Source organism: Pongo abelii, chromosome 5 (genome assembly GCF_028885655.2).
Source record: "Pongo abelii isolate AG06213 chromosome 5, NHGRI_mPonAbe1-v2.0_pri, whole genome shotgun sequence".
In the NCBI taxonomy this organism is placed as follows: Eukaryota; Metazoa; Chordata; class Mammalia; order Primates; family Hominidae; genus Pongo; species Pongo abelii.
Genome location: NC_071990.2, coordinates 77,223,180 through 77,233,847, shown reverse-complemented (window position 1 = coordinate 77,233,847; position 10,668 = coordinate 77,223,180). Strand labels below are relative to the sequence as shown.

At 34.0% G+C, this 10,668-nt stretch overlaps 1 long non-coding RNA gene across 3 annotated transcripts; it reads left to right on the top strand.

Moving 5' to 3' along the window:
- Positions 1–928: 928 nt before the first annotated feature.
- Positions 929–10,042, top strand: LOC112133840 (uncharacterized). 3 transcript variants are annotated; one of them, XR_008526240.2, is made up of 4 exons: positions 929–2,067; positions 5,306–5,438; positions 9,099–9,234; positions 9,344–9,793. It is a non-coding gene; the product is annotated as an uncharacterized LOC112133840 (long non-coding RNA). The 3 variants fall into 3 exon arrangements; XR_008526241.2 differs by having other exon boundaries at positions 2,032–2,329; positions 9,344–10,042; XR_008526242.2 differs by lacking the exon at positions 5,306–5,438 and having other exon boundaries at positions 2,056–2,329; positions 9,344–10,041.
- The last annotated feature ends 626 nt before the right edge of the window (positions 10,043–10,668 follow it).

The following is a 10,668-nucleotide window of genomic DNA, read 5'->3' as shown; positions in this document are numbered from 1 at the left end:
TTTTTTCTGATATAAGAATAGCTACGCCTACTTGCTTTTGGTGTCCATTTGCACGGAATGTCGTTTTCCACTTCTTTAAGTTTATATGAGTTATTATGTTTTAGGTGAATCTCTTGAAGACAGCAGATACTTGCTTGATAAATTCTTATTCATTCTGCCATCCTATATCTTTTAAGTGGAGGATTTAGGCCATTTACATTCAATATCAGTATTGAGAAGTGAAATACTATTCTATTCATTGTGCTAGTTGATGCCTGAATACCTTGTTGTTGTTTTTCATTGTGTTTTTGTTTTATAGATATGAAATTTATGCTTTAAGGAGGTTCTGTTTGGTGTATTTTGAGAATTTGTTTAAAGATGTAGAGCCCCTTTAGCAGTTCTTGTAGTGCTGGCTTGGTAGTGGCAAATTCTCTCAGCATTTGTTTGTCTGAAACATACTGTATCTTTCCTTCATTTATGAAGCTTAGTTTCACTGGATACAAAATTGTTGGATGATAATTGCTTTGTTAAAAGAGGCTAAAGATAGGACCCCAGTCTCTTCTAACTTGTAGGGTTTCTACCGAGAAATCTGCTGTTAATCTGATAGGTTTTCCTTTATAGGTTACCTGATGCTTTTGCCTTACAGTTCTTAAGATTCTTTCTGTCGTCTTGACTTTAAATAACCTGATTACTTTGAGTCTAGGTGATGATGTTTTTACAATGTGTTTCCTAGGTGTTCTTTGTACTTCTTGTATTTGGATGTCTAGATCTCTAGCAAGGTCAGGGGAGTTTTCCTCAATTATTCCCTCAAATATGTTTTTCAAACTTTTAGATTTCTTTTCTTCCTTGGGAAGACCATTTCTTATGTTTGGTTGTTTAACATAATCCCAAACTTCTTAGAGGCTTTGTTCATTTTTTAAAATTATTTTTTCTTTGTCTTTTTCAAGTTGGGTTAATTCTAAAGCCTTGTCTTCAAGCTCCAAAGTCCTTTCTTCTACTTGTTGTATTCTATTGCTCAAACTTTCCAGTATATTTTGCATTTCTCTAAGTGTGTCCTTCATTTCCAGAAGCTGTGATTGTTTTCTATTTATGCTATCTATTTGTCTGGAATTTTTTCCATCTATATTCTATATCACTTGTTTTAATTTATTTAAGTTGATATTCACCTTTCTCTGGTGCCTCCTTGAGTGGCTTAATGATTGACTTTCCAAATTCTTTTTCTGGCAATTCAGAGATTTCTTCTTGGTTTGGATCCATTGCTTGTGAGCTAGTGTGATGTTTTGGGGGTGTTAAGGAAACTTGTTTGGTCATATTACCAGAGTTGGTTTTCTGGTTCCTTCTCATTTGGGTAGACTATGTCAGAGGAAACATCTGGGGCTCAAGGACGGTTGTTCAGATTTTTTGGTCCCACAGAGTGCTCCCCTGATGTAGTGCTCTCCCTTTCCCTGTGGATGAGGTTTCCTGAGAGCCAAATTGCAGTGATTGTCACTTGTTTTCTGGGTCTAGCCACCCAGCAGAGCTACCAGGCTCTCGGCTGGTACTGAGGAGTGCCTGCAATGAGTCCTGTGATTTGATCTCTCTTCAGGTCTCTCAGCCATGCATACAAGCACCTGCTCTAGTGAAGGCAGCAGGGAAGTGCAGTCAACTCTGTGAGGGTCCTTGGTTGTGTTTTTGTTCAGTGCATTGGCTTTCTGTTGCTTGGCCTACAGCCCAGAGGTGGTGCTTTCAAGAGAGTATCAGCTGTGGTCATATAAGGTAGGATACAATCTTGTCCTAGGGTGCCCTGAATAAGTATTCAGGTTGCTCAGGCAGTGGGCGGGGCCATAGAGCTCCCAAGAGATCATGTCATTTGTCTTTGGCCACCAGGGCAGGCAAGGAAGACCATCAGGTTGGGGCAGGGTGTCTGAGCTCAGACTCTCCTTGGGCAGGGTTTGCTGCTGCTATGGAGGACTGGGTGTGGTTTTCAGGCTGATGGAGTTATGTTCCCAGGGGGATTATGACTGCCTCTGCTGCATCATACAAGTTGCCAGGGAAGTGAGGGAAAGCCAGCAATGACAGGTCTCACCCAGCTCACAGGCAGCCCAAAAGGTCAGTCTCACTCCCACTATGTCTCCCCTCAACAGCACTGAGTTTGTTTCCAGGCAGCTGGTGAGCAGAGCTGACACCTTTCCTCAGGCTATAAGCCTCCCCACTGAGAAAGCAAGGAGGGCTTTCAGGTTTCATGCCTCCCCACCTGCCACGGTTTCCTCCCCAAGGACCCCTGCAAGAAAAAGTCAGGAATGGATTCCTGGAACCAAGAATGTCCACAGGGCTCTTGATGCTGCTTCCTCTACCCCTATATTTTATATAGGTAAGGTCAAATCCTTCCCTCACAATCTGGACCTTCAGGTTCCCCGGTGAGGATGTGTGTTCAGGGATGGACATTCCCCCTCTCACACTTTGAGCACCCACAGTTTTTCAGCCATCTCACAGAGCCTGTTGCAGCAAGCCGCTTCCTTCTAAGGGTCTGTGGATTATCGTAGCTTTCCTGGTATGTCCCTGAAGTAGTTCTTGCAGCAAAAGTTTATGATGTGGGTCTCCTAATGCTGCTCTGTCTGTCTGAGTGGGAGCTGCATGTTAGTCCTGCCTCCTATATGCCATTTTTCCTGATTGTCCTTGTCAATACCATCTCCAAAGAGAGTTTTGGGCAAACATTTTCATTTTTCAGTATTTTAATACTTTATATTTTAATATGCTACTTAAATTTAGTATTCTAAATATGCAAAATTTCAGTAATTTGATAAATATTTATTCATGTAACAAATGTTTACTGGACACCTACCATGTGCCAGGGCACTGTTCCAGGTGATAGATTCTAGGTATTCTAGGTGATGACACTAAGGCCATAAATTTCAATATGATTTTACTTAATATAAAATAATATGGCTTATGAAAGTCAGAACATCAAAATTAGATAATTTGAATTTCATCACTTTGGACTTTTTCTACTAATATTTATATTTCTGTAAAAATTACAAGTCCTGGAGAGCAAGATTATTGTCTGTCAACCTTTGAATATTTCACACCCTGTCTGGCATGATACCAGAAAACTAGGTGAATAGCTCACCCATCCTGTCTCCATTTGCTGGGCCTCTGAACCACTTCCAGATTCTTCCTCCTGTGAAATGTGTGACTATGAACATTCTGGCACAGTTTCCTATTGTACATTTCCTATTGAATACATGCCTATAGATTCTTTTGTGTCATACAATATGTGATTATTAAACTTTAAGGGATAATACCAAACCATTTGCAAAATTCATTGCACCATTTAAACCTCCCACCAACAAGGTATAAGACAGCTGGTGAACACACATCTCTTGATATTGCCAAGAATATCTCTTGATATTGCCTTTAACATTGCCAATCAAATGAGTGTAAAAATTAATATCGATATTGTCTTGCTTTGCATTTCCTTGATAACTAAGGATATTGAACACCTCTTCATGTATTTATTGGCTGCATTTATTTCCTCTTCAGTAAAATGTTTTTGCATATATTTTGCTTATTTTTTTATTGAGTTGTTTGTGCTTTGTTTATTGGTTGGTAGAAGTTCTTTGCTATTCTTGATACTAATACGTTGTTGGTCATATGTAACAAGAATATCCTTTTCTAATTTATATAATCTTGTCACTTACAAAAATTATGTCCTGATGAACAAATATTCTTACTTTTAACATTGTAATATTTATCAATTTTTTATGTGTTTTTTTTGGGATTTTAAGAAAATATTTCCTACCCCAAGATTTTAAAAATATCTACCTTTATTTTTAATCATTGTTTCTGAAATTTAAGTATTTAATCCATCTAGAATTTACTTTTGTGTGTGGTTTGAGGTAGGAGTTCAATGTAACCTTTTAAAATATAGACAGCCAATTTTCTAGTCCATGTATTGATCAGTTCTACTTTCTCCTATGATCTAGAATGCTACTTCTGTCATATACCAATATTCATAAATGCATAGGTGTATTCCACTTACCTAATTCTACTGCATTGGTTACGGATATTTTTTTAATTTATGGATTAATACCACAGTATTTTAATCAAAAATTTTATAAATCCTGAAACTTGGTAGGATAATTCCTTGCTTCTTGTAGTTCTTTAGAAATATCCTGGCTATTCTTGTCTGTTTACTTATTCTACCACAGAAATTTTAGAATCATCTAATAAAGTTTCTTGTAAGACCCTGCAGTTAGATTTGCATTAATTTTTCTCACAACCTTTAATTGGGATTTTATTGATTCTATAGATCAATTGGGAAAATTGACAACTTTATAGCATGAATCCTTCTTATTTATAACCATGACATAAATTCTTACTTATTTAGGCATCCTTACTATCAAAAAACAGAATTTTATACTTTTCTGTCAGCTTTACTTATAGATACTTGATATTATTTATTAATACATAATAATACATATTAATACATAATATGTATTAATATAATTAATATTATAATTAATTATAACATAAATTAATAATGTCACAGACAAAACATGTTTCTTATTGTTTGCTTTTGGTATTTAGAAATTCAACAGGCTTTGTATTAGGTTGAACCATAATATATACCATTTTTATATGTCTAAAGGATCACATAATAGCAAATTTAATATGATTTTCTCTAATACATTAATCTTATAGTTAGTTACTTTGATAGATATCCTTATCATTTCTAATAATTTGTTCTAGTTTTTTAAGATATTCTATATAACTGAATATGGCATGTATAGCAAAATAGTATTCTTCCTCAACCATCTATTGTAAAAATTTGTCATGTTTTCCTAGAACTTCCACTATAAAATAGAATGGAAGTGGTGATTATGTGATTTTTTTGCATATTTCCATATTTCCAACTCTTTTGTTTTTTCCCAATTAGTATAAAAAGTGTAACTTAAAAAATAGAATCAATTTTTCAGGAAAACAAAGTTATCTTCTAACACTAATTTTCTAATAAGGATTTTTGTGAATTGTGGTTAATTTTTTCATCAAATGTTTTTTCTGTATCAACTGAGTTGATCATATGATTTTTCTTTTTTATATGTTAACATGAATTACATTTATGTATTTTGTAAAACAAAACTGTTCCTTTACACATAAAATATACCTAACATAATTGGAGTGTATCTTTTTTTTCATACACATTGAATAATGTTAATATTTTCTTTGTGGATTTTGTTATATATGTATGATTAAAATGTATATGTAATTTTTTTCTCCTAATAATTTTGATTTTGGTAAATGAATTGGAGAATGGGGCAAATAACTGTTCTGCTTTTCTGCTGTTTAGAAAATTTGATAAAACATTGGGATGAAGTGCTGATTGAACAAGTATAGTTCAGATGCCTGGGAGCAGTTAAGAATAAAGAAAAAATGATGGGAAGCTTCCTGTGGCTGTCAAAGCTCTGCAAGATGAAAAGGAGGTACAGAAATGGAAGCTACTCTCTTAGGAGCAAGAGAAGTGGAGGGTTCTTCTAATGTCTCTGCTTTCAGTGTGCTTCCTGAGGGCTAGTTTCTGTTTCATTTTACCTGGAGCACTGGTGGAACTTTCACAGTTTGGCAGGGGTTTGGGGGTGGGGGACGGTGGTGGCAGCTAAAAGCAAAGAAAAAGGGGCAGGGTACCTGATATGCCTAGCATGGCTCAGAAAGATTGGGAGACGCACAGAACACAAGGCTTCTCCACAAGAAAGGAGGGGAGAGGAGTGGAACATGCCTCCAATGTCTTGGCCCATGGTACATATAACTCCAGAAATAATACGTCCATAGAGAAGGTTTGAGAGGATCCCAGAATCTCTAGATGGGCAGACTGAGGAAAATATTTTGTTGCCAAAGCCAGTCTGTAAAGATTGGGAGAGGTGGCTGTTTCTTTACATGACCAGACACCAATGCAAACTACAAGAAACACGAAGAATCAGGAAAACAACAGAATTAAAAGAACAAATAATAAAACTAAATATTTAATAACTGACCCTAAAGAAATGCCAATTTATGAATTGTCTGACAAATAACTCAAAATAATCACCTTAAAGAAGCTCAGTAAGTTACAAAGAATACAGAGACAGAACTAAACAAAATCAGGAAAATAATACAAGATCTCATGTTAAACATTCTTACCACAAAAAAAGAAAGAAAATTGGTATGGTTTCTTTCTTGATATAACTTGTAAAATCACCATGGCCTGGTATTTTCTTTGAGGAATAATATTTTTAATAAGTGCTTCAATTGCTTTGACAGACATAGAACTATTGATGTTTTTATTTCATCATGAGTCACTTCTCATAATTGCAGTTTTCTAGACAATATATTTTTAAAATTTTCAAAATATTGCTATATTCTTATAGTATTTGTCTTATCATTGTAATCGTTATTGTGTGTATGCCCTCCTTTTATTCACAATATTTATCTGTATCTTAATTCCTGTTTTAATCACAACAGAGGTTTGTCTTTTCTATTAGTGTTTTTATGAAACATCAACTTTGTTTGCTTTGTTGTACATCTCTTTTGCATCCTTTATTTCTTTTTTACTGATTTTCACTCTTTTTTTCATTTTCCTCTTTAATTCTTAGACTTTTTCTATGTATTCTCAATGATTTTTACTGTCTCTGTCAAATAAGGCTGAAGATATATTGCTTACATGAAAAAAGTCTTCTGTGGTCTTCCACCTGTCTTTGGAATCATGGAGAATTTCCCAGCTTCCAGTCCATAACTCCATTGAATATTAGCATATATTAATCTTAGTCTTTGATTTTTCCTTATAATTTTTTGTGTACTTCTTCTTGTTGTTATGTAAATTAATTTGTGCTAGTAAAGTGTTTGAAACTGTAAAAGTATTAAATGAATATTTGTTAAATGAGCGAACTAATAAGATATAGTTAAATCATATGCATATTAATTAATCCACTGTCAATAAAAAGCAATGAGTTTTTTCATAGGAGAAACTTGTATTTCCCTAATCTACTCAGTATGTTTGCATTTTAGCTCTTTATTGGTTAGCATTCTACTTCTCTTCCAAATTGCATTCAAGCTTGTTTACCAGGATGAGAGCAAATGCCGTTTATTTAACCTGTAAACTCAAAATATATATTCCTGAACTCCAAATTGCACAGGAAAATTTTAAAAAGAAACAAACTAAATTAAAGCTGTGCATATGAAGCTAAAATGGTAATATGAATACAAATTCTGGCTTTAATTAGTGATACTGTTGTGGGTGAATAGTATTTTTTTAAGTCATTGGTAATGTAGAGAATGAGACTAACAGGTATCTCTTTCAGTTAACTTTTTAGGTTAATAAGGTACCCCTTTACTACATTATGTAGACTACTACAGACATTTTCCATGCAAAGGGAAATAAACCATTTAGCTATTTAACCAGAAACTTATTTTTCTAGTTTACTTGTAGATAATGTTTTCTAAAAGAAAAATAAAATTTTATTATCAGGTAGCACGGGAGACTCATATTTTACTCTATCTTTTTGTTGTTCTTGTTGGTCATTATCAATCAAGCTAAGATATGCAAGGTAGTTCCACTGTGGCACTAACAGAATCCATAAAGCCAGCATCAGCTTTCCAGCCATATTCCATACCCAATATTTATTTAATTTCAAAATAAATATATAATTTCATAAGTGCAATATTGGATACATAAACCTATTAGAGACCAGGCATCTCAAATAATGTGGATGGACTTAAGATAGGCAGAACAGGATATCAGTCCTTCCCAAAATGTTAAAACCAGATGCTAATAACCTAACTGGTTCCCAGGCCCTAGGGTAACACTTTTGGAAAATTATTTTGGACACCAGACAAATCGATATGAGTCCTATCAAGAGCAGCTGGAAAAAATAACAGTCATCATGGCAGCTACAGGATAGCCGCTTACTTGCTCACAGCTGATTAGAAGGACACTTCTATGTGATTGTTTTAGGGCCTCTCTTTTATTTCATTTTCCCAAAATTGGCAAATTGTAAGATTACTGAGTTAGAAAAAAATCACTGATGAGTAGGGGACAGAGAGTGTTCACAAGCAAAAATAGGCATATCATTAATTGATAGTGAATTTAGTGACAACAATCATATCTATCTTTTTACTACTTTCAGATATAACATTCATTACTATACAATGAGTAATAGGGTCAAGTCCTTTACAGAGAATATCCCATTTAATGCTCATAAACCCTTTGAGATATATACAATTAGCTCTTGCTATTCAAAAATTTCACTATTCGTTCACTATAATGACTTGCAAAATTTTTTTGATCAAAACTTCACTATCAAAGTCCAAAGGTCCCTAAACAAAATTGCATGTGCGTATTGGCAAAGACATCTAAATTGGGCATTCCTCCTTGTGAGAAAACATCAGTCATATCGCAGTTTTACCTCTGCTGTTCTCCTGATGAGATTATGATGTATATTAAAGTTGTTTAAACCTTTTACATATTATTACTATTATGTTCTCCACACTTTACTTTAAGTTTATACTATAACAGATTCCTGTTTGCTATGTCAGATGCCTGAGGGCACTATTAACAAGTTTCAATTTAGTTAGACACTTTTCTATATTTATCATATTATTTTATACTTTATTTCCATTGGAGTATTTGCCCTTTGCAGTGTGAAAGGAGAACTCCAGTAATATTGTATACTGCACAGAAACATACTCACCAGTGAAGTAACTTCACTTTATTACTTGTTAAATAATTAGGTATGTTGTATTCTGATTGTTTTATGCTATCCAGAAATCATTTGTGGATTATGACTTCGATATTTTTAAATGTTTAATAATACTTGGTTGGCGTTTTGGGATGTGCTTAGAACTTATTATGATTTTTTTCCATTAAAAATAATGAAATACAGGCTCCTGCTATCTGGAAATTTGCTATCACTCTTTGTAGGAATGAAAAAGTTTTGGCTAATAAGAGATGTCTATACTTTCATTATCAAAAATATACAGATGAAGAAGCAGATCTCCATGTTAGCTCATTATTGATTTAACAAATATTTATTATGCACATTCTATGTGTCAGACACTGACAATAAAGTAGTGAATAAATAAAGGTATCTATCCTCATTTAACTATCATTCTAGAGAATCCTGGAAATTTAAAAAAAACAACAACAACTGGCAAAAATGAATAAATTGGATTGGAGATTAAGAAATGATTAGTACTATGGAGAAAAATAAAGCAGAGAATGGAGATGGGGGTGAATGGGTCAAAACAGAGGTAAGGGTTTTATTATTTTTTTTAATGACGGTCACAAGAGTTTTTATGATAAATAACTCTGAGCAAGTGATATATCAAAAGTTGATTATTTTTCTCTGATTCTTGCCAGTTCTGGAAGTACTCACTGCAGAGACAAACGGAAATGAGTCCACTCTAGGAAGAAGAATAACTGGAAGCTTGAAAGTTTTTCTGAATGAGCTGTGTAAATGAAACTTGGAAATGTGGCTTCAGGAGAAAGAACCAAGTTTGACACAGTGGGCTAATCTTAAACAGGGACAATAATTGGAGCAGAATGGCCACAAATGAGCCGAATAAATCAGCCATTGACAAATAGGGATACACATAAGTATTTAGTAAGTAATATGATAAATCCACACCATCATCGACTGGATAGTTCCTCAATTAGACTGCTACATTTGAGAGCTATAATATGCTAAAAGAATAAATCTCCTAAATTAAGAAGGCACTATTAATTTAAACAATTATTACTATTATTTCTCCAATGACAAGTATTTCTCTTCATAACATTTTGCCATTTGACACAGGCTTTCAACATTATTTAAAATAAAATGATAATATATAGTCACATTACAGCTCTTGCAGAAGCTTCCTATAATAGCATTTCCTATAGGGAATCTTTCAGTGACAGCTAGAGACCATGTCTTGACTTTTGAACTGAACTGGTAGTTTTCTTTGACTCCTTTTGGCATGGTTGGCATACCTTGCCAATTAGGATCAGAGTTACAGGTAGAAAGGCCATGTGACAATAATCATTATATGTAGGTTAAATTAAAAATATCCTCCCTGTATATTACAGACCTTGCCTTCTAAATTTGTGTTAGATTTTTCTCTTCCCAATTTAATTTAGAATTGACAGACAAATCATATTCTGTTGAGCTCTTCTAACCAATTTTGTCTATCTTTTTCCTCATTTCTCCTTTCTTGAAAGTTTGTGCATGCTTTGTCTTATTGAAAACACTCAGATCTAACAAGGAAGCATACTTATAGATGTATGTGAGTAGAAAAACATTATAGGACATGCTGAATCACTGACAAACCAGCTCCTGCTATTTCCACATCATCATATTGTTTTCTTCTCTATATCTGACCCACTTTCAGCGATAACAGATTAATTTACCATATTGACCTTGAAATATTAAATGTATTCAGCCACCTGAAGATAAGCTTGTATTATAAGCAGAGAATAAGTGATGGTTATTAATAATTACTGTAGAAGAAAAAGTGTAAATTAGCAGACTCAGTGTTAGCAGTCATAAATCCAAATTCCAACTCTTACTTTCTAGCTGTGAGACAAAGTCTAAGTCACTTAACATCTAGCCTACTCTCCTTCTCAGTAAAAATGTGTATACACCATCTTCTACTGCCTTGGCTTACAAGGTTATCATAAAGCTTCAATAAAAAGGTAGTTGCAAC